The following is a 26,966-nucleotide window of genomic DNA, read 5'->3' on the forward strand; positions in this document are numbered from 1 at the left end:
GACCTTGGACAGGAACTGCATTGAGTCTGTATATCAGTTTGTATAGTATTGACGTGTTAGCAATATTGAAGTTTTTCAATCCATGAATATAGGATGTCCTTCAGCATATTTGTGTGTCTTCCTTTAATTTCTTTCTGCAGTGTTTTGTAGTTTTTAGTGTATAAGTCTTTCACCTTTTGGTCAAGTTAGTTCCTAAGTATTTTATTCTTTTTGATGCTTTGTGAATCGAATCATTTTTCTTTAATTTTTTTTTTGGATTGATCATTGCTATATAGACGTAACGGATTTTGTGTGTACTTTTTGTACTCTGCATGTCTGCTTAATTTGTTTATTCAACAGTTTTGTGTGCATGTTCTTTAAGTTTTTCTACATAAAAGATGATAGGTACATAGATAATTTACTTATTTATTTCAAATTTGCTAATATTACTGCAGTTTTCTTTTTAAATTTTTTTCTCTGTGTGTGTGTGTGTGTGTGTGTGTACATTTGCACACACTAGATGTTGAACACAGGACTTTGTACATTGCAGGCAAGCGCTCTTCTGCTGAGCTACATCCTCAGTCCATTACTGCAGTTTTCTATCCAGGAAATTATAAGGGTTTGAATAGGGATAGGAATGGTGAGAAATGGATGGATTTGTGACACATTTCTTCAGGCAAAACAAATGGACTTTATTAGGTTGGATTTGGGCTGTGGGAAAAAGAGAGGAATTAAGAATGGCTTCTAAGTTTGTGGATGAATTAACTGTATGAATCATGTGGTACCATTTGCTTCAATGGGGGAAGATGGGGGAAATATAGGCCTGGGATGGGAAAAGAAAAGTTCTGTTTGGGTCATATTAAATTTGGCCATGGTTGTGGATAAAGCAAGAGAAGAAGTTGGAAGGAGGTCAGGAGACAGATCCCTGCAGAAAATTCACATTTGGAGAACTGGTGGAAAAAGAAGCATCAGATAGGCAAAAGAAGAAGCAATCTGAGCGGTAGAAAAGAACCAGGAACAAGAGGGAGAAAGTCCCAATAAAATATTCATGGTTAACTGTGCAAAGAAGAAGGAAAGGGAGATGAAGACTGAGAGGACATCCTACACGAGCAACAGGGAGGTGATCGGTCAGCTTGTCGGAGAATTTTCAGCAGAACGAGTAAGGCCTCCACTTGAGCGGAAGTGAGAAAGCACGTGGGCGATGGGAGTACTCTGCACGACACCACAGAGCCGTCCGTATGCAGAAGGCAGCCCTGGTGCCACGCCTGTCATGGAAACAAAGCTTTTAGGAGAACTAAAAGCCACTTAAAACCCCTGACTCTAGCCCATCTCATCCCCTGATCTCTTGTGAAAGACACTGATAAAAAGAGAAAGGAGAGTGAGAGGGAGAAAGAGACAGAGACAGAGACGGAGACACTCACTGAAAGCCTTCCCCTCTTAAGAAAGAAGCCATTGCCAACACCCACCCCAGCTCCCACAAAGCCCGGGTGACCCATTGGCCAAGGTTCCTTTTCTTGCTATTGGCTGACACAGCTCATAAGCACAATCTGCCGTTTCACTTTTCCTCCAAATGAGCAAGCTGAATTACTTGGAGGAGAAAGGCAGGAGAGAGACCGAAGGCAAGGAGCCCAGGACAGAAGCCTACGTACAGGTGGGCATTTTTACTGTTGCTTTGTTAATTCATTGTTCAGAATTGTGCCTGGATTATCACGTCTTCTTTTCTACTTTAAATGTTTTTTTTCTATCATATATGTGGTAGTTTAAAAATATTGAGAAAGTATAAAAAAGAGTAGAAGAAAACAAAAACCATCACCAAGATAAAGCATCTGTTGACATTTTGGGTTATTTCTTTCTGTTGTGTGTGGTGTGTTGTGGTGTGTGTGTGTGTTATTTCTTTCTGTGTGTGTGTGTGGTGTGTGTGTGTGTGTGTGTGTGCAGTTGGTGCATGGAGTTTGATGTTCAGGTTGTATCCATACAGTATGGATAAGTTTATGTTCATTTCTTTCAACACAGCTTTTATTTTATTCATGCTATGAATCTTCATAATCATAATTTTACATTGCTTCATACATTGCATTGAGATTTACCATACATTACCCAAACTTTCTTCTGTGTTTGGCCATTCAGCATCCTTCCTATTCTTCATAAATTGAATCATTTTATTCTAGAAGACGTGTTTATTTTTTCACTTGGATTCTTGCTTTTGGGGGAGAGGAGGTTTGCTTTGAGGATGTGTATTTCAGTAGTTTTGCTCAGAGGCACTCTGGGTGGAAGGGGTGGGGATGAGAGCTTGCAGTCTGTTCTCTGTGGGTCCCCAACAGTGTTTTTCAACTCTGGCTGCACATTCAGTCGGAATCACCTGAATCTGAGCAGATTAAAAAATTGCCCCCAGAACCACTGAAACTGAACCTTTGAGGATCAGTCTGTCCATCTGTAGTATCTTATCTTCCAAAAAAATTCCAAGGTGGTTATAATGAGTGGTCAGCAAAAGTTGACAAAGATTATTTGAAATATTTTCCGTCTTTGACACTTACCTGAGAGCAATATGTATTAAAAGAAAAGGATGCAATTTCAGGCAAGCTATGCAATCAATCCTCTCTTTCAATACGATTTAAAAAGCGTGAGTCACAGAGTTATTTTATGGGAAACAGAAGACTTGTAGAAATCTGTGTCTTTTATCTCAGGCACATCAACTCTCGAGATGAGCATCTAAAACTGAGAACTTTAATTTGCTAATGCTTTAAGGAGAGGAATTTGTTTCTCCTGCTTGGGAAGTTAGACGTTAGAGATATTGAGGCTCTAGAATGTCCAAAATGGATCAAAATTAAACCCAGGGTCTGCTAGTATCTGCTGAGGGAGTCAGGCTTCCTGTCTTTTGCAACCTTTTCATGAAGCACAGGGGGCATTTAATGATCAGTCAGTCATAGGCATACCTAAGGTGGAGCAAAGGCGGATGAGACTGGATTTGGAGGTGGGAGGTGGTTTATCAGGTTTTTCAGGAGCACAACACTTACCTTTTCTGGATCCCAGGTCCTCCGAAGGAAAGTGCAAAGAATTTATGTCAGTATTGTATTCTGGTTTCTCCCCTTGGGAACCAAGGGCAGACAGAAGACAGCTAGACTAAGTTGAAGCATTTACTACTGCTTTCCTAACCTACAGTAGGAATGCACATTTTTTGATTTATCTAAACTTGACCAATAACATGTTAATCAGATTTCTTCTTGTTTTCATTCAGCAGAGGGCAATAAATATTTAGTATCTTCTTTGATGAACATAAACGTTCACATAGTAATTTTCTGTTTAGAAACATGTTTACATACACCAGTTCTTTGGATCCATGAAATAGCCCTGAGTGCTGGAGGGCATAATTTTTATTTTAAAGGTGGTAGATATGAAGACCAGGGAGCACAGGATCTTTCCCAAGGTGGAACCAGCACTGGTGCAGAGGGCACAGGGCTCCTTTCTTATAACTTGAATAAAAGCTAGTGTAGTAAATGGATTACATATTGTTTTATCTATGTAGTTGGATAATCTTTAGTCTGTTAAATGACAACAATGATATTTATTAGTTGGCCAAGAAAGATGACATGACACAGTGACGAGAAAAACTGAAGTACAAAACAGCATTATAATATGTACCCATTTTTGTTTAAAAATAATTATGTATATTTGAAAAAGATGAAAGAAAGAATTCATAAAAATTTAGATGTGTCTAGTTGGTGTTAAAATTTAAGTTTATTTCAACTTGTGTTCCCTTGATTTTTTTTTTTTTAACCAGAAGCATGCACTATGTTTGTAATAAAAATACACTGAATAGAATTGTTTGTGTCTTTCTGGTTGGCTCATTCCAAATGAAATGGTCCCAACTTCTTTCACTTGGCCACACAGAAGCCCCTCTGTTAATTCTCTGAGTGCTGCACATTACTGATCACAGTATTGTCATGGTTAACTACCACTGGCTGAGCTCTTAGCCTGTGTCAGGATCTAAGTCAATCACTTCTCATTCATTTATGTCATTGATTCTCATTTCAGTCCTCTCTTGGCTGTTGACAGTTTTGAAATTCAGAAGGATGATGTAATAAGTGACCAAAAGGCAGAGCTGAGACTTGAACCCAGATCCCTTCTAATTAAGGAGCACATGTTTTCATTTATCATACCATCCTGCCTCCCATCCCCTGGGCTCCTTCCATCATGAATAAGACCTGTTTTGGAGGAGAGTGGGTGCGTTCGTACTCATTGCTATGTGTTGGGATCACCTTGTTTGTGTGTATTCCAGACTCAAGGGCCCCTCCTGCTTTTCTAGTTTGCCCTGCACAGCAAACATGAGAAACCCACTGGCCCCCAAAGCTCAGCCTGCAAGATAAAAGCCCCACAAGGGATTGTGCAATTACCCAGAGAACTCTGCTAATGCAATGGCCAAGATGGATAATGCAAAGAAAGGCAAGTGTTTCACTGTGGTTGCTCAGCTTTGCTAGAGAGGTTTTCACATCCTGTCAGAACCACCTGGTACTGTACAAATGCTTTGCTCCAGGCACTGACCACTTCCTTCTTTGTGCTGCAGTTACTTAGGAGCAGGCCTCATCCCTTCTACTGGACCATGTGTCTCTGCATGATACCCAGGACATGCATTCCACTGCGAGAAATGGGAGAGTGCAAATCAATTAATGCATCAGTGAAAGTGGACTTTTATTTACAGTTTATGTTCATGTTAATGCCTTAATGTTAAATTAAAATTGCGTTTTGAATTTTGTTAATCTCTTTCTATTGAGTGGCCCCTGGAAAACATGTAATCTTTGCTGACATCTAGAGGAAACCCTTTCCAATTGGATTGATGACTTGGTGGCAGTGTAGTGTGGCTTCTTTGACAAATAAGTCTAGTTATTAACTGAGGGGCTCATGATGAGGATCTAAGTAGTAACTTGAAGACAAAGAATTCCAAAATCAGCCAAATCCTTAGGAAGAAATGGAGGTAGACACAGAGATTTCTCCATCTTAGTACAAACTCCAAAGTCCTGAAGGGAGAAAGACTTCAACGAAATGTCGGGGAGCTGACCCCAAGAAGAACAAGGACGGAGGAAGAGAGGAGGGAAGGAAGTAGATATTTAAATCTCTACTTTAGAGATTTAAATATCAATTAAACAGGGAGAATTTAAAAGAACAGTGCTCACAATTATTTCATTCTGTTCATTGTTTTAAAAAGTTTTTTATTCGATCTTGAAAAATAGACTATTTCCCACCCAGCCTCCTCTCATGAGCCTGGAGAGATAGCATTTTCCATTGTCTGCATCTGGTACAGAAAACACAATGGTCTAAGGAGTTCCTGAAGATATCATAGGAACCCAGGGCCTTCACATGCTGGGTGACAGCTCTGCCCCTGAGCTACATCCCCGACCCCTCACAGATTCTTACAGCAAGTCAGGTTATTTCTTTTTTGAGTCTTGCCTTAATAATTCTGCTCTCTAGTAAATTCTCCAAGAGATTTGAAGGCAGCTCCCCTTTTTAGTTATAACAGGCACAAAATCCCTACTGGGAATGTGTTGGCCCAGAATCCGAAAGGCAATTTGCTCTCCTCAGAGATATAAATAGCATCACTTCTTACAGAATCGAGAACAGAACGCCATTTGGGTACCTTTTGTGGTTGCCCCCTGCCCTCATGCCATTGACCCTATATTCCTAGTTCCTAGATCTTAGAATTAAATTTCAGGAACAGAAAGTTTGTAAGGAAAAATGCACTAATAGCATTTCATTACCAAAAAAAAAAAGCAAGGGGGGATTTTTTTTTTCCTCCCAGAAAATATTCACTGTGAGACACACGTGAGAGGGTTGGCTAATGATTTCCTTGGCTTGCTCAGTGGTCGTTTATCTGAGCACCTTTATGAACTGCGTGCCAAGCTAGGGCTAATAGCAGTAGACCAGAGCACTTCTTGCCTGCAGTGGGGGAGTTTTCTGGGGTGGGGATAGACAGGAGGCAGCTGCTGTCCCTGGGAGAAATACTGGGAAGAAACTGTGGAGCTGCACCCAGTTAAGACCTAGAGGAGTCAAAGATGACTTTTTCTGGAAATGGTGTTTAGAAAGAAACTTGAGATTGGTAAAGGATAGCCGGGGCTGAGCTGGAGCTCAGAGAATGTAGGCAATAGAGACACCCGTCCCCAACCCGCCCCAAACCTCTGTCTTCTCTTGCACGTGTGTGCTCCGTATGCACACGTTGTTGTTTGAAGTTGTTGCCCATGTTGCCTTCGCTTGGTCCTCTCATTAACTCTGAGAGGCTGATTACTTGCTGATGATCCTGCAGGTCACAAACAGTTAAATTAGAAATTTGTTTCTAGTGAGATTTTTACTAAAGGTTTTGCATGATATTGCAATACCTCTATATAGTTTAGGAGACACATATGATGTTTAACAAACTACATTTGTAAATAATTCCTTTGCTCTAAGAAATTAATTTAATAGTGATATATAAAATGCCAAGGTGGGAGAGAAGAGAAAGAAATGAGTTTTACATTGAATAAGTGGCCTTTGGGAGGTCTCTGAGTCATGTCATTTCGGCACCAGGGTTATGGAAAGGGAGGGTCCTGATGCTGACTAACCCCAGAAGTTTATTGGAATAAGTTTTGTATGAATCAGTGCTGTGGTACTACAACGTAGTACCAGAGAAAAACTAACTATGAAGAAAAAAGGTTTATTGTGTTCGTACTTTTTGAGGTTTAAATTTCCAGATTGGGCAGCCCCATTGGTTTGGCCCCTGGTGTGGGCCATGGATGGCAGCACATTGTGGTGGGAGTATGTGTCAGAGCAGGCAGTCACTTCTGTAACCAGAGGGGAGAGAATTGGGGGGGTGGCCTGGAGTCTCACAATTCCCTTTCAAGGGCATGCCCCAGGACCTAAGAACAAGGCGCTTCCTCTTAAATGTCCAGAGTACCTCCCAACATAGCCACCCTGCAGACCAAGACTTCAGTTACAGGGGACCTTTGGGGAACATTCAAATTAAATGAATGATGACCAAACCCTACTGGCTTGCTGAGACAGCACTTGCTAATCTGTCCTTTCTTCGGTCTTGAAATCAGAACACTTGGGAATCAGAGACTGGGTTGTGGAATAATTCTGTAGCCTTACTTAGGTTAATAACAGATACCTCCAAGCATCCTCAGCATGTTTCATGGACTCATGTTGTATTAACCAAGGAGAGTAGAAGAAATTTATGAGAGCCAGAGAGAAGACAACTCTTCCTCAAAACAATGTTTTCTTTTTAAAGGAGGTCATATCTCCAAGGAGCTCACAGCTCTCCATATGTGTTTTCTTTGTACTGATTTTGTGTTTGTGTTTGTGGTTGAGTATGGATGAATATGGGAGAGAAGTTGGCATTTGAAGAATGATGGAGAGAAAACAAGGAACTAGCAAAACAGAGGTGGGATGAAGGATGGGGAGATATTGCCATAAGTTGTGTTCTAGAGGCATCTCAAGGCTCGTCACGTGCTTGGATGCCAACCTTCTGCCAGGATTCAGCTTCTGAGACAGCCCTGGGGAGTTTCTGGGAGCATTTGTCCCTTAATATAATGCAAGAAAGAATTTAGGTTGTGAAAAGACCCCAATTTTAAGGGACTAGTTCTCTGCAAATCTGCCTGATTCTTAGGCACCTTTTTGCCTAGGAAAATTCTCAAGAAAGGAACTTCAGTGGAGAATGTGCAAACGGACCAATCAGAACAATGAAGCAGGAAAGTTTGTCAGTAAAAGATACAAAAAAGGCAGCTATTTTTAAATTATCATCCAAACTAGGCGTTTTGGCCACACACATTTTCCATGTGGACCTCTGGCAGCACATGTCTTCTTGGGTATTTCTTCTTCCATCTGTCTATGTACAGTATATTTATGGTGGAAGATGCCATGTTACCACATATTCTATGGGCTGGGCAAAGTTCTTCTTTCAGTGGAAGAAGGCCACAGCCAGTACATGGTGTGCCAGCTCCACCAAGAAGCTGGGCCTAACATTCAAAGTTTGAGAAGCCACAGGAACCTTAAGCAGAACCCAGGCAAGGAAGGGTCTGGTGACTCTCAGGAGTTCTCATGGGTCAGAGAAAGTGCTCGAAAGAGAAGGAAGCAGATATAAGCTGAAGGGTACCTGTGGAAGAGTAATTGGGAGAAATCACTGAAGCTAAACAACCCAAGTTTAAGAAAACATTCTATTTGGAAAAACATATCCTATAACATGGTGTGCCTGGTCTTTAGAACTAAAATAGGAAACCAAGACAATGAAATTCAGAAGTTATATGTGTGTGTGCACACTTTCTCTGGACCTGCTAGAATTTAGTCAGGAGGAAAGTCAGACAAACCAACCAATAACCAAATTAGTACATTTCTGAACCTCCGTCCCACCTCAACCCTGGTGGATTCCTGAGGAGAAATTTGAGGAGAGAAGATGAAGCGGGTATGGGACATGGAATCCTCTACCATAATTAGATGAGTGCATTTGGTGCCCCACAGGGACACTGGTCTGTTGTGGCAATTGCCCACTAAAACTACTCCATTCTTCCTGAAAGGATTTGCTCAGATCTTTCCCCTAGTGGCAAACAGAGACTGCTCCTTAGGGGCTTCAAGCTACCCTGGAAATCTGTGCAATCCCATGAGTAACATGCCAAAATTTCTTTCTACTGAGCATCAGGGTGAATCAAGTCACAGTTTGGCTGGGATCCAAAAAGAGAGGATCTTTGAGTGTTAAGATTTCCAGGGCTGGGGATATCACTCCGTTGGTAGAGCACTTGCCTGGGTTCAATCCCCAGCACTGCAAACAAAACAAAACAAAACAAACCACTAGCCATTTTCCCAATGGGTCAAGGTGGCAACTTCATAGTCATGCAATGAGTGAAAGGAAATTGCATTTAGCAAGCAAAGGGGTCATTAGCCTGGGCCCATGAAGTGGCTTGTACTCTGGGTCTCTTTGAGTGTGACAGACCAGAGGAAGAAACAGAGCAGCAAAATTCCCCAAGGTGCTGAGTCCATGGAAACGGGGCTCTGTGTGGGTCACTCCCCTCTGGGAGCCCAAAGACCAGCTCAGTTCCTCATTCAAAAGATGTTGCAATCTCAGTAGTTTTTGTTTCTGTTTTTTTTTTAAATCTGTATTTCTGTTTTGGTCTCCAAGAACTCAATTCACTTTAACCCTTTGAAAAAATTCTGAAAGCAGAACTTCATTTCTGCTAGTCAGAAACACCTCCAAAGCACTGCATGTCTAAAATGACATTAGGGGCCTGTTACAGTTAAGTTCTGGGTTAGCAGCTTGGATTGCAAGAATAGATTCTCAATGATACTTTCCCTATTTGGGAGACTACATAACTCACACTCAGGGGCCTCTGGGGTTTTGAGGGACAAACGTGCTGTGGAATCTTCCCATCCAGATGGTTGCATTCTCTCTGCTGATTTTTGAACTGATTTTGTGAGTCTTTGCAATAACAATGGCTGACACTTATTGTGGAGATTTTTCTAAAGCTCTCTATTGTCCCAGGCTTTGGCCTAAGTGATATTTATATATCATCTCACTGCATCCTTACAACCAATCATCCTTTAAGCAAGAACTAGCATTATCATTATCTCCATTTCACTGTAGGAACTAAGGTACAGGGAGATAAAAATTACCTGCCTACTGTCATCAGATTAGTCAATGAAAGGACCTGGATTCCAAGTCCCCAGAGTGTGGTTTTTTCCCTGTTTCTCTCCTGCTGCTTCTGTGTGGCTGAGAACAACCACTCATGCCTTCCAAGAATGATTTTTCTCATTAAGTGATCTTTCAGTCCTGGCCTTTTTTTATATGAAGAAAGTTTTGCCTCCTCGGACTTTTCCTAAGTTCCAAATTTGAGGTTTAATAATCATAGTTACCACCATCGTGTGCCCACTGTGTGAGAGACATCACTGTCATTATGCATTTGCAGATGAGGAAACTGAGGCTCAGAGAAGACAAATCACTTGGCCAAGACTCCATGGCTAGTAAGTGGCAGATCTGACTCTATCACTTTCTACAAACTCTCTCTTCTGAACATTTCTATGGACTATAAAAGAATATCTTATTTGTAATTCCACAGTATACACTCTGTCTGGGAGCTAAAATCCAAGTTATGCTCTAAAGTTTTTGGATAAAATGAAGAGCATCATTGTGGGAAGAGTCCATGGATCTCAGGGTGGGTGATTGAAACAGAATCCTTGTACTGTGGAGAATTAAACCCACAATAGCAGGATGGTTATATTTAAGTCTGTGAGGATCTACTTGAAGGACTGTAGGATTGGTCATTATTTATGGCCAATAAATTTATGATTTATGACATCCCAGCCTGAATATATTTGATCTGTAAGTTCCAATGATTTTTCACAATGAAAACCAAGGGTATCTCACCCAAAGTGAGAGAGATTTTTGTCTGCCATTAAATCATGTGCAACATTTTATATAGAATTTGTGAGTAACAAATACTGTGCAACACTTGTTTTCTATGTTTGATAATATAAAATGATCCTCTTAAAGCTGAGGAAAGATGTTTAGTTTTTTTTATACCCACAGATAACACTTGATATTAAGCTCTTCTGAGCCTTCAATGAGAAACAAATTGGCAAGTCCAAAGTCACTGATAGATGGTACTTGGAAAGTCCGTCTGCCAGTCTTTATAGTTTGGGGACCACATGAGTCAGCTTGTATGTTTTGCACTGAGTTAACTAAATGCAGGGAAACAGGAAGATGGATGTCCTCAGTGGGTGTCTGGGCATCTGAAAAGGGGTAGGATCTTCATTATGGGTGATTTCTAAGTCCAGTTGTATATAACTTAGGTTTAAAATGGATAAAATTCAATTAAATAATTCTGGGTGACATTTTTGTTCTTTGATGATGACTTAATCTTGAAAAGCTGCTATCATGTTTTTATGCCTCCAAATTTTGTGCTCGCTTAATGGAAAATTATCCAAATTTCATAACCTTGCTTTTGTGGCCTACCTGGGTAACTTGTTTCCAGGTTTTGTTATTGGGTTTTTGTTTGACATTGTAATCTGGCTAATTGGAAATTTCACATTGATCTTTTTGCCCCCAAAGGTGTTTTCCTTCTTATTTCCATTATAGCTTGGTTTCATTTTTCTCATGTCAAATGTCCTCACTCTTCTGATTTTCACATCTCTAGAAACCAGCCTTTTCCACACCAAAGACCTATTTATTTTTATTTTTATTTATACCAGTATTAAAGATGCCATGCATTTTTAATTCATTTTATTTTTTACATTTACTAAAGTTATTTTGATGTGTCGTTTGTACCTTCTCGCTTCACCAGGTTTCCTCAGATATGTGCTTGGCAGAGAAGAGTATGCAAAATCAGTGACAGACTGACCCTTCCTCTCGAAAACCTGATAATCTTTAGAGAGCAGTGTGATGCATCTGCCTAATCAATATCTACCAAAGCACATGTAGAACTACTCTTAGGCTGCAGTAGTTTATTCATAAGTGTGATAAGAACATTAAAAAAGAGAGACCTATGGGACGTGTCAGTTGGCTAAAGTGAAGCACAGAAAGCAAGACAGATGTTGAAGAGGACTTGGGCCTAGTAAGAGTTAAGCACTTTGCAGGTTGGGAAGAGGGAGATGGAGAGGAGGGGAAGGCTAGAGACTGAAGAGAGTCCTCCAAAAGGCACATGGAGGAAGTGAAAATCCAGGTTTGAGCTGCCTGGTCTCGAGGAGCTGAGAAACAATGACTGTAAGGCCAACTTGTGGTCTTCAAAGTGCCTTTTTTTTTTTTTTTTTTTGCCGTGCTGGGGATTGAACCCAGGGCCTTGTGCTTGCGGGGCAGGGCACTCTACCAACTGAGCTATATCCCCCAGCCCTCAGGTGCTTTTTTCATGCCTCATTATGTCTTCCCTCTCACAGCCTTCTTAAGAGTATGGGGTCAACTGTTGTAACTCCAATCACGTACAACACCAAGAGTGGGAAGCTATGCTCCATGTACGTATAAATATGTCAAATACAATTCTACTATCATGTGTAACTGAAAACAACCGGGCAAGAACAACAACAGATTGGGGTCGGGGCCTTCACTGTCCCCATTTTATAGATAAACTTCCTCAAAGTGTCCTATCCAAGTTAGAAAATGGCAGACCAGGACCCATAATCTCTGTTCTCCTTTCTGCCACCCGTCACCTTGTTGTACAGCTCTCAGGTGTTCGGTGCGGACTCTCATCAGTGAGAATACAGGGACCCTGGGGCCAAGTGGTAGGAAGCCTTATATTTGGTTGAGGAATTTGCATTTGGTCTGATAGGCCAATTTCAGGTTCACCAGTGAAATTAAAATGTTTTTAATGAGTTTCAAAATATAGCAACTCCGTCAAGGTCAGGAGACAGAATCTAGGCATCAATAGACTGAGGTTAGGAATGATGACATATACCTGTGGATTAAAGGTTAGAATTGGAGGCCATAATTCTGCCCAAATTGATTAGACATGCGCAAGAAGAATTAAAGAAAATGCCTTATAATGGTTATTGGCTGAGCAGGAATCTATTTGAAAAGAAGGGTAAATTTAGTCCGACATTTTGGTAAAGGCAGAGCTCAAGGTAAGACTATACTAGACAGAAGTGTGAGAATAGCTCAGGTTAGAATTCAGGAAAGCCTCTTAAATTCTTCTGCCTCAACTTTCATCTTTATTTGTAAATTGAGATAATAATGCAAATCAGTCCTATCTCAAAAGATAGTCCAAGCAGAGCAAATGAGATAGCTGAGAAGAAATTCTTCAACAGCATAAAATGAAAAACAGAGTTATCAAAAGGGACATCTGGGAGTCAGAGAGATGGTGGCAAAGTCCCCAGGGTAGAAGGTAGTCCTTTGACCAGTAGTAGTTTAGCTACTGGTGGTGCACTCAGTGGGGACTGAGGCAGTCAGGGAAATGGAAAGCCTAAAGCTTCGGAAATCAGTAGGAGGAGGGGTCTCGAAGATGCAAGGAACCCAATTCCACGGCGATGATGAGGAAGGAATATGAGAAATGACTAGTACAGCTGGATACTGAGCAGGAACAAATGACCTTATCTAAGTCACAGGAGCCTCGGAGGAAGGCCTCATTGAGGTGGAAGGGATGGGGCAGGGCAGACATATTGTGTAGAAGAGGAATTAAGAAGAGGAAGATGGGAAAGAAATATTAACAGCAAGCCCACTGATTGAGGGGAGTCTTTAGTGTAAAAGGACAAGAAAGAAATGGGGACAGAATTTCAACCGGGTAAAACAGGTAAGAGGGGAAGAAACTAGCATTTGGTTGACCTCCTACTATGCAAAGCAAACACATTATTTCATTTAAAAAACCCCAACATAATCCTAAAGGACTAGCTTTATTAGCCTTATTTAGAGGACAAGTATGCTAAAGCTCAGAGGAGCAAGTTTCAACAGCTACAAGTGACGAGGGTTGGAGGTCTACTGGATTTCAAGTTACCCCCTGCAGGGTCTCAAGCAATTGTAATTCAAAGGTATTTCTGGAAAAACTCCCAGAAATAATAAGTTTTAAACTCCATGCCAGTAGAATTAGCATGATGAAATTTCACGTTGTTCCCCACTCCATCCTGTGTTGTTCATGAATCATCCCTTTGTCCAGCATATCCAAATTGTACACTCTACCTGCCGGTTAGTCACTTGTAGCCATCTCTGCTTCAGTTTGAGAGTTTTGCTTTGCAATGCTTGTGTTCAAAAGATTCTGCCTTTCACTTAGTAATGGCCCCAAAGTGCAAGAGTGAGTGATGTAAAGGAGGCAACCAGAGCATAAAACATGGAAAGACAGATTACGCTTCTATACTATGTGCCATTCTGCCGGGCACATAGAGAAACCAGGACATAGAAGTCTGGTCCTATCCATGGTTTCAGGCAGCTGTTGGGGATCTTGACATAGTCCCTACAGATAATGGGGGGACGACTATACATTCTAATCAATGGCTCAGGTGTGTGGTGTTGAAGAGAGAGGAGGAGAGATGAACAGAAGAAGAGACTGACCCCAACATGAGGGAGATGGCTTGAGCGATAAGAATCCAGGTGTACTCAGAGAGAAAGAAAGCATGCGTGCTTCCCTCCCTGGCCCAGACTCCCTCCAGCAGCACACCTTTTACAGCGGCCACAGGAACACCCTCTCCCCTCCCCACTGTGGGTACTTTCTCAACTGCTGCTCCTTTATCAGCTTCCTGTCATTGACTCTCCCCTCCTGATACATTTGTTGGCTAAATCATCTGTCGCTTTTAATCCCTATCGTCGACTCCTTTTTTTTTTTTTTTTTGCGGTGCTGGGGATCCAACCAGGGGCCTTGTGCTTGCAAGGCAAGCACTCTACCGACTGAGCTATCTCCCCAGCCCACTCACTCTCCTTAAAGCAGTCTTCCTCTGGCCCCCCTGCAGCAGTGCGTTCTTGATTCCCCTCTTACCGCTTGGCTAGTCTTTCCCATCCTCTTTCCTGCCTTTTGTTTCTCTCTACCTGTCCCTTAATGGTTGACGTTCCCGAAGGTCCTGTTCTTGACCCTCGTCCCTCTCTGTTTTCCCAGCCCTACGTGAGCTCGCTCACTCTTCTGACTTCAGCTCCCCCTAGTGCTGATGTTCCTACATCCATTAGGCTCACGTGCTCCTCCCGAGCTCCAGCCTGCAGTGGATCACGTCCCCTTATCTGTTACTAAAAGCTTCAAGTTCAGAATGCTCCAACCTGAACTCCTCATTTCTTCCCCCAATAGCACCTTTCATTACTTTTATTAATGAAAAGTACCATTCACCCCCCCCCACCAAATATCCAAGAAGACCCTTAACTCCCCTTTTCCCTGGATTTCCACATTTAGCCCATCCACAGTGGGGTCAGCTCACTCCTCTATACCTTTCAATCCGGTTTGGGGTAATTAACACCATCTTCCCTGGGCCATCACAAGGACATCCCTTCTCATCTCTCTGCATGCAGGCTGGCCTCCCTCAGACTTTCCTCCATCTGTGAATAAGAACCACTTATTTAAAGCACAGATCTGCCCTTGGGCAGGGAGACTGGGCACTTTGAAGTGGGGAGCAGAGCTGGTGACTGATGCAACCAGACAGCCAAGGGTCCTGATGTCAGTTCACTGGGAAGATTTTCAATGTGGACGTTAGCAATTCAGAGACAGTGGTCAAGCAGAAGACTCAGAATGTCATCTGGTAGCAACTAAGAGGCTTCTGACATGGAAAATATACCTTCTGACAGGTTAGATGCTGCTATCTTTTCGCCAGGGCTGCTCTACACAAAATTGCATCAGTAATTGCTTGTAAAATTGCTGGTGGGACTGCAAATTGGTACAACCACTCTGGAAAGTAGTATGGAAATTCCTCAGAAAACTTGGAAGGGAGCCACCATTTGACCCAGTTATCCCATTCCTCAGCCTATACCTGAAAGACTTAAAGCATACTACAGGTGACACAACCATATCAATGTTTATAGCAGCTTAATTCACAATAGCTAAGCTATGGAACCAATCTAGATGCCCTTCAACAGATAAATGGATAAGAAAATGTGGTACACATACCCAGTAGAATATTATTCAGTCATAAAGAAGAATGAATTAATGGCATTTGCCAGTAAATGGATGAAACTAGAGACTATCACGCTAAGTGAAATAAGCCAATTCCAAAAAAACTAAGGGCTGAAAGTTCTCCTTGATATGCAGATGCTGACTCACAACAGGCTATGTGGGGAGGTCACTAGTTGGACAGGGTGGAGTAGAGGGAAGAGAGAGAGAATGGGAATGGAAAAGACAGAATAAATCAGGCATAACTTTCATATGTTCATATATGAATGCACGACCAATATAACTCCACATCAGGTACAACCACAGAAATGGGAAGTTATTATTCATGTGTATATGATATGTCAAAATACACTCTAGTGCCATGTATAACTAAAAAGAACAAATTAAAAAAGTTCCTTGTAAAGATGATGCATACTGCACCAACATCCGTTCTCCAGAAGATTATCTGCTCTTGAGCAGATAATATACCAGATCAGGGCAGCTGAGTGTCTGATTCACCTTGCTTGCTGCTATTCAGAGTCAATGCGTTGCTGCTGTCTGTCTTGCGTCTGAGTGCTTTGGGTCTTCCAGGCTCTGGGCAGGACCCAGTCTGTACCTGAAGATGGGTATACCTGGTGGGTGCAAGGTGACTGTCCACAGACAGGGAGGACTCTGTGCCAAAGTCTAACAATCCCATGGGAATGCATCAAAGATATTTTTCATAAGTATAATAAAAATAATTTCTGTGTGGTTTTAAGCAGTTGTAGCTTTGCTACAACCAGGAAAATATGTAAAATATCAATGTAAGCTATTATTCTCATCAACTTTAAACTGGTCACTGAAAACCCATGTGTGGTTTTGCTTCATAACTCAAGTATGGAATCTCCACCTTCTGCTGCTGATCCCTGTTTCTTCTTTGTTGTTCAATTACAGTAAAGCTGCAGGAGAGGAAGTCTTAATTCTTTCTTTCTTTTCTTCTTCTTCTTCTTCTTCTTTTTTTCTTAATACTTTCTTGATCCCAAACCTCCCCTCTGCTCAATCCTGTCCCATGAGGCAGTGGAAATTATGCAACCCAATTATTTTCCAGATTCCCTTGAATATACATCTTCATAGATTTCTCAGAATCTGTTGCATACTGAATTGTCTGGCTGACTTTTATGGTCACATCTACTAGGGAGGTTTTCTTCCTTTTTATTAAAAATTTTTTTTTACTGACAAGGGAAAGGTTGCAGTGTGGCGTCGTCACATGTATTTACATGGACAGAAAAAAGAAAACAATGAAAACATCTTAAGGTTTCTCAAGAAAAAATGTCGGGCTAAATGTAGTTTTGAATCTGGGCTGGCCCTATTTTTGTAGGTGTCTTAAGCCTCATGATTTTTCTAGGAAGGGTGATTGTGTGTTTTCTCTCTTTAACTTTCCAGGGAATAAGATGATCTTGGTATCAACATCCTCAGTTTCTTCAGTCATCCTCTCCCTCCAACAGGGGCCTCTCCCTCCAACACGGGCTGCTGGGCAGCTGCCCATCACATACACCCTCACCCCATCCCACCCCACCCAGCCAGGCCCTGTGAGACCCAGCACCAACCCCAACTTCAGGCAGAGGAATCGAAACAACTCTGGGATTCAGTGTTACCCTCAGTGTTGATTTGGTTCAGATCTTGTGCCTTGATTCTAAAATTAAGCTCTTCTCTTGTCCTGAGATTTGGTTCCCAACTTATTGTGGGATATGGCCCTCCCTCCCAGCATCCCTGTCCTGAGCCTCTGTGCACAAGGCTTCACCTAACACCCATGCTCCTTAAGACTCAGGGTCACTTGCACTGACCAGGCCTCCCCCTGGGTTCACAGTCCTGGCTTGCACTGTGGCCTGGTGGTAAGGACCTTGCTACTGTGCAGAATAACCTGCTCAATTCTGTCTTCCTCCCAGGTGCTCAAGGAGTCCCTGCGACTGAAGTCTAGTGTGGGCTTCTATGTTCCCCTCAATTCTTTAGTGGACCAACCTCTTACCATATTTTTTGATGGCCTCTTATCTGTAGTCATACCTGCTGGATTTCATTCCCTGCCTATGCTGAAGGATTTTCTCCTAGGCACAGTAGCAGACAGTGTCCCAAAAGTTTGGCAACCCTCCTCCCAGGGGTGGAGTCCAGAGCTGGGCCCTCACTCTCCAGGTTTCCCTTCTCACTGTAACCCAAGTCCTTCTGGGCTTTAGATGGAACAAGTGGTGGTCTTCACGTTAAAGACTTGGAGACCTCGATTGCTTTCAAGTCTATTTCTACTTTTCCAGATTTCTTCTCAGCTTCTTAGATATAAGCTTCTAGTAGAATCCTGGTTCCAACATCAGGTTATTCTCTGGAAGGAATAGATCAGGGCCAAGGAGTGATGTCGTCTTGAGGGATTTTCATTATAAACATGCCAGAATAATATGAGAGTGATCAGTGTTCCTGTAGAGTGGGTCTTCTAATAGACACCAAGAGGAGTCTCCTTTTTAACCTCGTGTGAATGGGAGAGTTCATTTCGTCTCCTCATCCCTGGTGGCCACTGGGATGATGGAAGGTCAAAGTTAGATATCTCTACACTCTTCATGAGGTTGGGGCAATGAGGGAGCAGTTGCCTAGTGCCAAGTACCCAGTGTAGCACCTATGCTCTCTCATATAACACTTACTCCATGAAATAGATGTTATATAGCCTGTGGAGGGTTGAATCATGTTCCCCAAATGTTATGTTCAAGTCCTAACCCCAGAAACTATGAATGTGACTTTATTTGGAATAGGTTCTTTGCAGATGTAATGACAGGATGAGGTCATTCTGGGTGACATGAGCCCTGAGATCAACGTGGCGAGTGTTCTTAAGACAAGAGAAGACACAGAGGCACAGAGTACTCACAGAGGGAAGATGAAGTGAAGACACAGAAGGAAAGTTCCATGTGTTTAAGAGAGTCCGAGAGACTTGGGTGATACGTCTACTGGCTAAAGCAAGCCAAGGATGGCTGGAACTACCAGAAGCTTAGAAGAGGCAAGGAAGAATTCTTCTCTAGAGCCTTTGGAGGAAGCACATCTAGGCTTGCAACTTAATTTCAGACTAGTAGTCCCCAGAACTGGGAGAAAATAAAGTTCTGTTGGTTTGGCACCCAGTTTGAGGTACTTGCTAAGTAGCTCTAGGAACATAGTATAGTTTCCGTTTTACAAATGAAGTTAAGGGAAGTTCCAAAGTGCTAATTTAGCCAGGAGTAAGTGCTTAGAGTCCCTGATTCCAAACACTTGAACGCCACATGCCCCAACTCCCTTGCTGGTTGATCTGTCCTATCAGTAGGGGGTTCCCTTTCTCTTCCATCAAAAATCATACTCTAGATAAATTATATAATAACGTTAGCATTTCCCAAGTAAAGAGCGTATAGAGCATAGTCCTGCAAGTTGTTAGAATGTGCTAATGTGCAAAAAAGTTTTCACAGTAAAAAAATAGTTGGAGAGGGAAACTCTTATACAAATCTTTGTCTGTGGGATTCCAAAGAGCCTTTAAAATGCATTATGAATCTTTTAAGAGAGGGATATTAGAGCTGGCTATGTTTTCTCAAGCTGGGGTTGATTATGGAAGATTTTTCCTGTACAGAGCATCTCATGGGATCCATGTTCTGTGGAAGATACCTTGGAAAGTGCTCAATGAAAGGAAAAAAACCTCTCTCTTTTATTACATCATTTTCACACTGACCATGTTTGTGAGTTACATCTTCCCTAAAGAACAAATGAAAAACATTCTTTTTTTAAAAAATTTATTTTTTATTGTAAACAAATGGGATACATGTTGTTTCTGTTTGTACATGGGGTAACAGCATACCATTTGCGTAATCATACATTTACATAGGGTAATGATGTTTGATTCATTCTGTTATTTTTTTTTCCTTACCCCCTCTTGTTGCATCAGAAATACATTATAAACCATCTATTTTGCCTGGGTAAATTAATGGTGAACTGTACCCCTTTTGTTATTTTGGTCATTACGTGGATTTTTTAGGGTCAATGTCTCCTAGAGAAAGGCCATTAAGGACGCAACTATAATTGAACAAAGTGGGGTTTATGAACTTACATCCAGGGAGAAGGCGCACCATTGGTATAGTGAATTCTTATAATTTTATGTTGCCTAAGCATTCCTTTTAAATATAAGCTTAATTTATTCATACTCAAACCAGGACTCAGTCACCCTTGACACTGTCTCCAGATCTCCACTACATTCCCCAGGTCCTCAGTGTGGTCAATTCAGATAACTGCCTATGCAACCGCCTTGTGACCCTATAGGACAGCTTCCTATAGGACAGATGCTTTCTACTTGACTGACTTTGCTGACCACCATGTTCCATACGGACTGTGAAGATATGTCACGGTGACCACCTCAGTCTTAGTGTTGTTCCTGGAACTCATGTCTGCTTGCTTTAAATTCACCAGCTAGAATGCCCCACAGGAAGTCCAGGACCCAACAAAGACATTGGTTAGTGGGACCCTCTTTCTCTCCCTGCCTGCACTTCCTGAATTCCTTGTGCTTGACCTCCAGGGTCTATAGTGAGAAAAAAAAAAAATCTTTATTTCTCTTCTGTGTCTCTCCTAATCATTGAAAGGGTACTCTCCAACTTAAAGATTCTAAATTAAAATAACTGAAAACAGATGTCTCAGAAAAAGAACATTAGACAGGAATTATTATAGGATTTGTGCTTGTTTTAGGTAATTTTGGGATAGAAGTCAAGGAAACAGGACTTTTTAGAAAACAAACGTGGTCATTGGTTCTTATAACAGATTCTGAAAATGAAGACCCAGATTCTGAAATTTTTACACCCAAGCAATTAAAATATGTTCCCAAATCTACCTGCCTTTTTTTCTGGACATGTGGGAGGCCTTTGTCCCCAAGTTACAGACTGCTTTGTAGTATTTATGCAGGTGCAGCCAAAGTGTTTACTCTAACATAGGTTTTTCTTTGGTTAGCTAAGAAGAAATTAAGGATGACGTGATTATCCATGACAACTCTGCTTAATGAACTTAAATTTAAAACTGGGCTTCCGGAGCAGAAGTTGTATAATTTGTGACTTTTTCCAGGCTCAGAGACAAATTTTGAATGGTCCTTTCCACTTGTGTAATCCCAGCTGTGGTTGTCATTGTGCACAAGGCAGGCAGTTCCCAGAGTCAGGTGCCCCTCCTTGGTACTCTCTAGTAGCCTGTGCTTGCCTTGGAGATGTCTATGGATTCTTTTAGGGGAAACATGATCCACTGAAGGGGTGATTGTTTAGAACATCTGAAATTCTCTAACAATTATCCTGAATACACAGATAAGTTCATGTGGGGCAGAGAGGAATAAGCCTAACTTCATCCAAGGACTGTCCTAGTGGGGAAGACTGGATTGGTAATGGGCATTTAAGAATCATCAATCACAACAACATCAATTTGGTATTTGATTGTGGGCGATGTCACTTGAGATGGACAGATTCCTTTAGAGAAGTTGGAATGTCCGTCAGGGAAATGGAGTGACTGTTTTCTATCCAGGAAAGGCCAGATCTTTGTCCCCATTCCTGCAGGGTTAGGTTTGCTGATGGCAGAAGTCTTTGGTGGATGAGGAGTCAATGTACAATGTTTATAAGATTGGCATCTGGGATTAATTATGTAAGAGAAACTTAAACATCAGAGGGATATATAGAAGAAAATTTATCTTTTAAAGTACTTAACCCAGTTATTAAATTTCATCCACAATTCAAAAGTTATGTACTGTCTGAACAAAATGCACCAGAGAGTTTTGTTCTTTTCTTACCCTAAAGTGACTAAAGACCACGATGGGTCAAAAGTGGTAGGATGAAGATAAGGGAGGTCATGTCAGTTAAGGGAGGTGACCCAGGTACAAAAATAGGATCGGCACAGAGAAAATGAAAGAAACAATGTGCTAACAAATTGGAAATTCTCTCTCTCTCTCTCTCTCTCTCTCTCTCTCTCTCTCTCTCTCTCTCTCTCTCTCTCTCTCTCTCTCTCTCCCTCTCTCTCTCTCTCTCTCTCTCGTGTAAAAGCTGTTTCTGTGGTCAGTGGGTTGCATGCTGTTTTGGACAGGAAGCGTCCTCTTCTGTAAATTAACAGCTTCTGAGGAATTTCTAAAAGTCTTAAGCTCAAGGACTCTTAGAAGAACAGGCTTCCAGTAGTTGGAGTGCATGTCATTTTAGCTGGAGACATGAATCCAAGATTAAACTACTGGAGGTTTTATAACAGTACCTTTATAACAGTACCCAGTGATGTTGTCCCATCAGGGTTGAAGGGCTTTTCTTTGTTGTCCTTCCCAAAATAATAAACATCTGGGGTTCAGATCACACAGAGGCTGCTTTGGGGGATAGTTCAAAACTACAATTTCCCTGCAGTCTTCCCCTCAGATTATAACAGAATAGAATCAAGAAGTGGAAGAAATCCTGAATGCATGAGGCAGTCCCTTCTGTCCTCAGAAGGGGACCATGGGCTAGTTCTACAGGAGGCTGAACTCTCCAACGTCAGGCCAATGGAATACAGTGGCCCTAGGTCATTTGAGGACTTTAGAATTCCTTTAGTCCTCGTCACTTTTCTTGGTGTTTGTGGACGATAAGCACAGAGAAGTTTCTATGTGAAAGGTAAAACTTGACTGTTCTTTAAAATTGCAGCAGTGAAATGCGTGCCTGCCTCTATTCCTGGACAGGAGAGTTGGAATTTCCCAAATTGAGAAAATAAAATGAAGCAAAACTTTTGCCATCATAGACATAGCTCTAAGCTTTCTTTTCAGCAAAGAAAAGCCTGCGTACATTCTGAGAGACAATAACCAGAACATCTCCAGAGCCCTAGGGAGAAGTTCAAAGTGGTCTCCAGACTGTGGTCCTCACCTTCTACTTCTGCAACCTTAAATTGCAGTGGTGCCAGGCTAGCTCAGGCGCAGGTAAGGGCCACAGAGTCAAGCCCCAGACTCTGGGAGTTGGGTGGAAGCAGGCTTGTGGCGAGCAGCCTGCAAACTCGTTTATTGCGGGAATAGCCATACATTTTATAGGTTTCGTGCCCAATCACAATGTGCCATGGGGGATCAGACCACCAGTCTCCTATACAGGTTCCCTTGGTAACACTAGGTCAACTTGGGGCAGTTGTTTACTTTCCTAGGTGCCCAGAGTGGAATGCTCCTCTCCGCAGGTTTTCCCGAATGTGCGTGAATGTGTGAAGGTTTTCCTTTACACACTTGAGACAGTCACTGCTGTGAGCCAAGAACTAGGATTTCTCCCAACATTAAACGACTGTGCCAGCGTGAGCAGGGCATTCATGGGGACTTCCTTGGAAATAGCTTTTAGTGATCCCTTCAGTGTTGGGTTAAGATCATGGCCAGTTTATTTTTGCTGTTGTAGGAACATCATGAAGCAGTTTTACTGAACTTTACTTTCATTGTGGCTCCCTCCTTAGGCAATGCCAAAGAAGCTCACGGTTCCTTAATTCATCGTCTATTTTAGAGGGTTTTTTGTAGTCTCATGAAACCTTTTTATTTTTAAAGTGTCTTGAATCCATGGACTGACATTTAAATTCATGTACCTTATATCAGTGTAAGTAGTTTTTCTTTTATCTTTTGTCAGCTGGCAAGCCTGTGTGAGGGCAATTGACTTAGCTGCTGGAACTTATTTTATTTCTAGGAAAAGCCATATTTCAAGGGTAAAGTCAATAATAGTATAACCTACTTGACAATTTCTACCTTTTCTTCTTTAGTATGAACCAGCAACAAACAAAGTTAAGTCAGAAATATCCAGAGAGACTCTAGACGTTTCCTGTAAGGTATGGACAGTTTCCTCACAGAGGTCCCAATCACGGACGGGCCTGCTTTTCTACAGATGGGGGATGAAGGATCACTGGGTTTAGAGTGTTGGCAGTGTGTGACAATGTTTCCTGAATAATGAAACTTCATGGAAGACTGGGTGATTAGCTAAACAATCCAGAATCATCTTCCTTTTTCTTTTTCCCTACTGGAGGTTAAACTAAGGGACACTCTACCACTGAGCTACATCCCCAACCCTTCAATAAAACAACAAAAAAATTTTTTTTAGATAGGGTTTTGCTAAGTTGCCCAGGCAGGCCTTGAACTTGTGATCCTCCTGCCTCAGCCTCCTGAGTGTCTGGAATTACAAGTGTGTACCACTGCACCCAGCTTGTAATAGTTTAGTAGTTACAAATATCAAAGAATATTTAGAAATCTCAGTGTCCCCTTTGTCCTTCTTGTCATAGGATGAAGGAGAAAATCTTTGTTAGTGACCATTGTAGTAAACTCAAAGAAATATAGTTAAGGCTCCAAAGAGCTTGATTATTTGCTTTGGGAGCCTGAATTTATAAACAAAAGAATCAAGAATAGTTTCTCAAGGGCACAAGATATATGGTATATGTTGTTTAGGGTCAAGAAATAACTATAGGCCACATTGTGAAGACACACGTTAACAATAGTTAACGGGAAGTTAACTTTTATTTTTATTAAAGCAAGGAGTCTTTTAAAAAGCATGGAAAGTTAATGATTTTTTTTGTTGAGAAGGAATCTTTACTCACACAGGCATAAAACAACTTAATCATTTTATATTAAAAAGACCCAAACTCTAATATTACTTTTTGTACATTATTCAGTAATAAACTGCAGTAAAGATTATAGTAATATGCCTTTACATGTATCCATTTAGGCATACACAGATATATAAGTAAACAAATAAGTAATGAATTTAAAGTGTTAACTACAGCTTTAAGATTAAATTTATTAAATAAATCAATGTGTGTCATATTAAATTTACTCTCTCTATAGTTTCAACTTTACTAAAGTTTCTAAATAACCAGAAAATCATATTTACTATCCTATATATTACTTGTATTTCTTTGTGTATTAGTCACCTTTCCGTTACTATAATGAAATACTTAAGGCAATTAACTTATAAAAAGAGAAAAGGTTTATTTTGGTTCATGGCTTTGGTAGTTCCAGTCTCTGATCAAATGGCATCATACTTTTGGGCCTTAGAACATTATGAGAGGAGCACATGGAAGAGCAGACTGCACATCTCATCAGGCAGGAAGGAAAAAAAAAAGAAGAAGAAGAGGCCAGGGTTGATAATCCCCTTCCAGGGCTGGTCCCCACTGACTTAAGGCTCCTCCACTAGTCTCTACCTCCTAGAAATCTGTGGCATCTTTCAATAGCCCTACCTTGGGGAAAAAGATTTTAACCTATGGACTTTAGGGGGTTACTATCCATATTCAAACCTTAGCACTCTGAATTAATCATCTATATTAATAAACATCTTTTTTTTTTTTTTTTTTTTTTACTGTGTGGGGGATTGAACCCAGGGCCTTCTGCTTGACAGGCAAGCACTCTGCGGACTGAGTTATATCCCCAGCCCCTTAGTAATCATCTTTTACCCAAGTTGTCAACTTTCTTTTCTACACACACAGAGAAATTATTTAGATGATAAATGTCTACTGACATTTATTTCATATAATTTAAGCAATTTTGATATATAAACATATACTGTCATTCAAAGGCTTCTGCTTATTTTGTTTGTCTATTGCCATTTTCAGAAATAAAGGTAAAAATGATACTTAATGGTCAGTATTTGTATCTGTTCCTTATTTAGAAATCATCAAGGCATAACTTTTTTTTTTTTTATTGTAAACAAATGGGATACATGTTGTTTCTCTGTTTGTACATGGCGTAAAGGCATACCATTTGTGTAATCATAAATTTACATAGAGCAATGTTGTTTGATTCATTCTGTTATTTTTTCCCTTCCCCCCACCCCTCCCACCCCTCTTTACCCTCTATACAGTAGTTCCTTCCTCCATACTTGCCCCCCTCCCTAACCCTAACTCTAACCCTTCCCTCCCCCCCATTATGTGTCATCCTCCACTTATCAGCGATATCATTCGTCCTTTGGCTTTTTGAGATCGGCCTATCTCACTTAGCATGATATTCTCCAATTTCATCCATTTGCCTGCAAATGTCATAATTTTATCATTCTTTATGGCTGAGTAATATTCCATTGTATATATATACCACAGTTTCTTTATCCACTCATCAATTGAAGGGCATCTAGGTTGGTTCCACAGTCTGGCTATTGTGAATTGAGCAGCTATGAACATTGATGTGGCTGTATCTCTGTAGTATGCAGATTTTAAGTCCTTTGGGTATAGGCCAAGGAGTGGGATAGCTGGGTCAAATGGTGGTTCCATTCCAAGTTTTCTAAGGAATCTCCACACTGCTTTCCAGAGTGGCTGCACTAATTTGCAGCCCCACCAGCAGTGTATGAGTGTACCTTTCTCCCCACATCCTCGCCAACACCTGTTGTTGCTCGTATTCTTGATAATCGCCATTCTAATTGGGGTGAGATGGAATCTTAGGGTGGTTTTGATTTGCATTTCTCTTATTACTAGAGATGTTGAACATTTTTCCATATGTTTGTTGATTGCTTGTAGATCTTCTTCTGTGAAGTGTCTATTCATTTCCTTAGCCCATTTGTTGACTGGACTATTTGAATTCTTGGAGTAGAGTTTTTTGAGTTCTTTATAGATTCTGGAGATTAGTGCTCTATCTGAAGTATGATTGGCAAAGATATTCTCCTACTCTGTAGGCTCTTTCTTCGCATTGCTGATAGTTTCCTTTGCTGAGAGAAAGCTTTTTAGTTTGAATCTATCCCAGTGGTTGATTCTAGCTTTTATTTCTTGTGCTATGGGAGTCCTGTTAAGGAAGTCTGGTCCTAGACCAACAAGGTGAAGATTTGGACCTACTTTTTCTTCTATAATCTGCAGGGTCTCTGGTCTGATTCCGAGGTCCTTAATCCATTTTGAGTTTAGTTTCGTGCATGGTGAGAGATATGGGTTTAGTTTCATTCTGTTGCATATGGATTTCCAATTCTCCCAGCACCATTTGTTGAAGAGGCTATCTTTTCTCCATTGCATATTTTTGGCCCCTTTGTCGAGTATGAGAAAATTGTATTTATTTGGGTTTGTGTCCGTGTCCTCTATTCTGTACCATTGATCTACCTTTCTATTTTGGTACCAATACCATGCCGTTTTGGTTACTATTGCTTTGTAGTAGAGTTGAAGATCTGGTATTGCAATACCCCCTGTTTCACTCTTCCTGCTAAGGATTGCTTTAGCTATTCTGGGTTTCTTATTCTTCCAGATGAATTTCATAATTGCTTGCTCTATTTCTGTAAGGTACACAATTGGGATTTTAATTGGAATTGCATTGAATTTGTATAGCACTTTAGGTAGTATGGCCATTTTGACAATATTAATTCTTCCTATCCAAAAACATGGAAGATCTTTCCATCTTCTAAGGTGTTCTTTAATTTCTTTCTTTAGTGTTGTATAGTTCTCATTGTAGAGGTCTTTCACCTCTTTTGTGAGATTGATTCCCAAGTATTTTATTTTTTTCGAGGCTATTGTGAATGGGGTAGTTTTCCTAATTTCTCTTTCTGAAGATTCATCACTTATGTATAAAAATGCGTTGGATTT

General features: G+C 41.1%; 1 protein-coding gene across 5 annotated transcripts in view; it reads left to right on the top strand.

The window, feature by feature from the left end:
• The first annotated feature begins 1,509 nt into the window (after window positions 1-1,509).
• Window positions 1,510-26,966, top strand: part of CYSLTR2 (cysteinyl leukotriene receptor 2) — a 40,089-nt gene continuing 14,632 nt past the window's right edge. Inside the window, exons 1-2 of one of the 5 annotated variants that reach the window (XR_013763227.1) lie at window positions 1,557-1,630; window positions 4,541-4,915. The gene's annotated coding sequence lies outside the window, so the exon portion shown is untranslated. Of the gene's footprint in view, window positions 1,631-4,540; window positions 4,916-9,896; window positions 9,952-26,966 lie in introns of those variants that run through there. The other 4 variants (XM_079136547.1, XM_079136549.1, XM_079136548.1 and 1 more) reach the window with 4 other exon arrangements.

Source organism: Sciurus vulgaris (genome assembly GCF_902686455.1).
Source record: "Sciurus vulgaris genome assembly, chromosome: 4".
Taxonomy (NCBI): domain Eukaryota; kingdom Metazoa; phylum Chordata; class Mammalia; order Rodentia; family Sciuridae; genus Sciurus; species Sciurus vulgaris.